This window comes from Palaemon carinicauda, chromosome 3, assembly GCF_036898095.1.
Source record: "Palaemon carinicauda isolate YSFRI2023 chromosome 3, ASM3689809v2, whole genome shotgun sequence".
Classification (NCBI taxonomy): Eukaryota; Metazoa; Arthropoda; class Malacostraca; order Decapoda; family Palaemonidae; genus Palaemon; species Palaemon carinicauda.
This window is the reverse complement of record NC_090727.1, coordinates 193,242,254-193,247,253: the sequence shown is the minus strand read 5'-3', so window position 1 is coordinate 193,247,253 and position 5,000 is coordinate 193,242,254.

The window sequence follows — 5,000 nt, the reverse complement described above, 5'->3', positions numbered from 1 at the left end:
AAGAGTCTCCACCCCTTCTTTGGGTACACCCTGTCTTCTCTTGGACTGCCTTAGCCCCCGGCCATTGCGGCCCCTGCTTAGGATGATAGATTCACCTCTATCATGGTGGTACCTTTTCCAGAGGTGTCTTGACTAGGCTAGTACAGCCTTGCCATCCCACCTCCATCTTTGGTGCTTGTCCCTTGCCGCCTCTACCCCGGCATTACCGCCGCTACGGGTGACTTCCTTATCCTTGCCGCCTTCCCCCGAGTGCCGGGGGATCGCCGCCGGCCGCCGGCATACCGCCGTGGCCTCTCCATTCCCTCATAGCCTCGGCACACTGCCGACCCCTCCCGGAGTGCCGGCACTAGCAGCCGGCCCCCGGCCCCGGCTATGCTCCTTTATCCTTACCCCTGTCACCCTCCGACTGCCTCCGGCTGCCGGAACCGCCGCTCCTTGCCGGCGGCTGCCGCTACCGGCTGCCGCCACCCTGGCTTCTTTTGACCATAGAATGATCATTCTTGAATGCCAGAAACTCTGCTCGAGCAGCTTCCGGCGTGCCGGGGGTATGCCGGACCCGTCCGGGGGCGGCAAGATGCCTTGCACCCCTTCTCTCAGCTATCTTTACTAGCGATAGCTCCTAAAAACCGCACCTAGACGGCTTGTTAACGCAGACAAACTGGTACGGAATCGTACATTTTGTTCAGTTTTCACTCTGTCTTCTTGCGTGTTTCATCTTTCCAGCACGCTACGTGTAATTGGCACGTCTGGTTGCCGGAGCCTTACTAGGATCTCATGATCCCCAGACTTTCATGATAAGATTTCAAGCCTAGTCTATAATATGGTAATTCTAAATGGAATTCCCATTATCAAGACACCTTCCATGGAGGCCTACGGCCACCTGGGAATGTCTGATGCTACGGCAACCAGCCGGGCGGGTTACACGAGGCATGCGTCTGTCTCCTTTCACCCACCCTTCTGTGCATCACAATTAACTTATGTTAATATTAACTTGTTAATAATTAACTTTATATACGAGCCATATTATGACTCTACAATACTCATCGTCTCTTTCTTTTACAGGAGGAGTACGTCAAGTGTGACAACGACTTCTGCGCGGTCCGTCGGCCACACTTCTATGGACACACGGCGTGTAGGACACACGCTCCTTGTGCTCACAAGAGAGGGGATCTCAAGTACTGGGGCCCCACCACCTGTTCGGTCTGCCAAGAATGCCTACAGAAAGCATTCTATGATCCTCCCTCAGCGGAGATTCGGGATACTGCTCGGGACAACCTACGCAAGTGGGTACGTGGCTTTCAAAAGAACGCCACTGGACCATACCTAGCCACAGAAGAAATGAGGTCTTTGCTGTTCCCAAAGGCCTCACCAGACTCAGTGGTCCCAGTCGAACAGATCCCCGTCGTCCAGATCACAGTGGAACCTGATACTGTCATGGCTCAGTCCATGAATGATTGTCACCTGGATTCAGAACATGATGAACACATGTCAGAGATCTCGGAGGACACCGAGAAAACCCTTATGGCCCAGGGTGAAGGGGAGGATGATGAAGAAGAGGACCGGGTAGTATATACCGAGTCCGATAAGGAGGATGCCCCTCCCTCCATCCCCCCTCCTACTCCTACACCGACGGAAGTGTCTCTCCCGTCTACGTCCTCCACCACGACTCCTCTACCTATGGCACAGGATATGATTCGGCTCATTGAATCCGTGATGGAGCAGAAGCTCCAAGAAACTCACAAGATCATTCGGTCGATGGGAGGTTCCAAGGAATCTCGCAAAATCTCCATCAAGGACCTCCCCGCATGCTCGAGCGACAATCCGTGGCGGTTCGCCGAGCATATGGTCATCGCTGATGACAAGATCTTCGTCAGCAAAAAGATCGGTTCCATACCCCTGGAAGAAGTGGAGTTCTTCCCCCGCTTTGAGGCGTATCCGGACTGTTACGTCCGTCTACGTTCAGAACCATCCTCAAAGGAAGAGACCGAACCGAAGGAGAAAATAGTGTTCGATCTCTCGAAGGCCCAGGCTATGCTTGCCAAAGCGCTTAAGAGCAGAGGCTTTACCTGCTCTGGACTTCCGGCTCTGAGCAAGAAGTACCCCACCTACGTTGCGCCCGATGAAGTGGTGATACCCTTCACGGAAAAGGCCTTCGCTGCCTGCCTTAAGGCTGTAGAAGAAGGGAAATCCTGCCCTGCATTGGAGGAATGCAGACCTTTCTCTGCAGCCACCCCGCCCGACACCAATCACTGGAAGGATGTGCAACACACCTTCGTGGTGGGCAAACTAGATCCTGACGTTGCTGGACGTCAGTTTAATGAGGACCTCCCCAAGCTAAACGAACACCTCCTTCGTAGGGAACAGGAAACGAAGGAGAGGCTGGCAGCATCTCTCACTCTCCAGGTCCAGATGGACGTAATGGCTGGTGACACCAGAGTCCCTGACCATTACATGGTCCTTGCCAAATCTCATATGGCAACCTTAGTCAAGGATCTGTACCATTTCATGCGAGCTCGTAGAGCCTGCAGAGAATTCGTGTTCTCCAGTGCCACTGTCAGACACGAACCCCGGAAACTAATTGCCTCCAACATCTGGGGCAAGTACCTCTTCCCGTCTGATCTAGTGAAAGAGATCACAGACAAGGCCGCATCTGAGAACAGGAACCTTCTCAACAAATGGGGCATGTCTAGGAAGAGAAAGCCCTCTCAGGATGACGGTCCTCAGCCTAAGAGGAAGCAGTCGAAGCATAGACCCCAGCAACGTCAGCACAGACGTCAGTTTCCGGCACCCGCTACTCCCCAAGTGGCCGCTCAGCCGCCACAGACCTTTCAGTTGGTCCCACAGCCGGTTTTGTCCTCATCACCGGCCTTCAACCCCGCCTTCGAGCAGCACTCCACTACCTTTCGTCCCAAGGGTAGAAGCTCAGGCAGGGGTTCCGGCAGAGATTCCTCTCGCCGGCCCTCCAGAGGCAGAGGAGGACAGGGAGCTAGCGGCCGAGGCAGCAAGTCCTCGGGACCCCAGAAGCAATGAAGTGCTTCCGGTGGGAGGAAGACTCCGCCACTTCCAGGATCGCTGGACCTTCGACTCCTGGGCACACAGCATCATCAAGAAAGGTCTGGGCTGGAGCTGGGCGCAACCACCCCCAACCTTCCGGCAATTCTTCCAACGTTCAACCCCCCTCCTGGAAGAATATGTGCTAGACCTCTTGAACAAGAAGGTGATAAGAAGGGTGAAGTCCACAAGGTTCCAAGGGAGACTGTTTTGTGTTCCCAAGAAAGACTCAGACAGACTCAGAGTCATTCTGGACTTATCCCCCCTCAACGTATTCATATCGAACAACAAGTTCATGATGCTGACTCTTCAACAGATCAGAACCCTCCTGCCTCGAGGGTCTTTCACGGTCTCGATAGACCTGGCGGACGCATACTGGCACATACCAATGAACCATCACGCTTCCTCCTACCTAGGATTCCGACTCCAACGGAAAAACTATGCCTTCCGGGCCATGCCCTTCGGACTCAACGTGGCCCCTCGGATATTCACAAAGCTAGCGGACGCAGTAGTACAACAGCTCCGCATCCGAAACGTCCAGGTGATGGCCTACCTCGACGACTGGCTAGTGTGGGCGCCCTCGCCCGAGGATTGTATAGAATCCTGCAGAAAAGTTACCCAGTTTCTCGAACACCTGGGATTCCAGATAAACGCGAAAAAGTCTCGCCTATCTCCAGCTCAGAAGTTCCAATGGTTAGGCATCCACTGGAATCTTCAGTCACACCGCCTTTCCATTCCAGCAAAGAAAAGGAAGGAAATAGCAGGGTCTGTCAAGCGACTGTTAAAATCCAAACGGATCTCGAGACGCCAGCAGAAACAAGTTCTAGGCTCTCTACAGTTCGCCTCGATCACAAACCCAGTGCTCCGTGCACAGCTAAAGGATGCAGCGGGAGTCTGGAGACGTTCCGCATCCATCGCTCGAAGAGACCTCAAGAGACGGCTCCCAAGCAGACTTCGACTTCTTCTAAAGCCGTGGTCAGAAGCGAGGGCCCTAAAAAGGTCCCTTCCTCTCCAACACCCACCTCCATCTCTCAACATCCATACGGACGCTTCGTTGGAGGGTTGGGGAGGTCACTCCCACCAAAAACAGGCTCAAGGCACTTGGTCTCCCCTATTCAAGACGTTTCACATCAACATCTTGGAGGCCATGGCGGTTCTTCTGACGCTGAAGAAACTCTCCCCACCCCCGTCGATACACATTCGCCTGACCCTGGACAGCTCTGTGGTAGTGCGTTGTCTCAATCGCCAGGGCTCAAGATTGCCCAAGATAAATCAGGTGCTCCTGACAATCTTCCGTCTGGCAGAAAGGAAGAAATGGCACCTGTCTGCAGTTCACCTACAAGGATTCCGCAATGTGACAGCGGATGCTCTATCTCGGACAAACCCGATAGAGTCGGAATGGTCTCTAGACGCAAGATCATTCTCCTTCATCTCTCACAGAGTCCCAGAACTCCAGATCGACCTCTTCGCAACGAGCGACAACCATCAACTTCCTCGATATGTAGCCCCGTACGAGGACCCCAAAGCGGAAGCGGTGGACGCCATGACCTTGGATTGGAACAGATGGGCCAAGATTTACCTGTTCCCTCCCACCAATCTTCTGCTGAAAGTCCTCTCCAAATTGAGAACCTTCAAAGGGACAGCAGCTTTAGTGGCTCCCAAGTGGCCCCGCAGCAACTGGTACCCCTTGATCCTGGAGATGCAGCCAACGCTGATCCCCCTCCCGGACCCAGTTCTCTCCCAGCAAATACAGAAGTCGACTGTCTTCGCTTCATCATCGAAAATCAAGGACCTTCATCTCATGATTTTCTCACCCTAGCCGCTAAGAAAAGGTTTGGGATTTCGAAGAAGAGTCTAGACTTCCTCGAGGAATACAAGACCGAATCCACGAGAAGGCAATACGAATCGTCTTGGAGGAAATGGGTCTCCTTCGTCAAGGCAAAGAACCC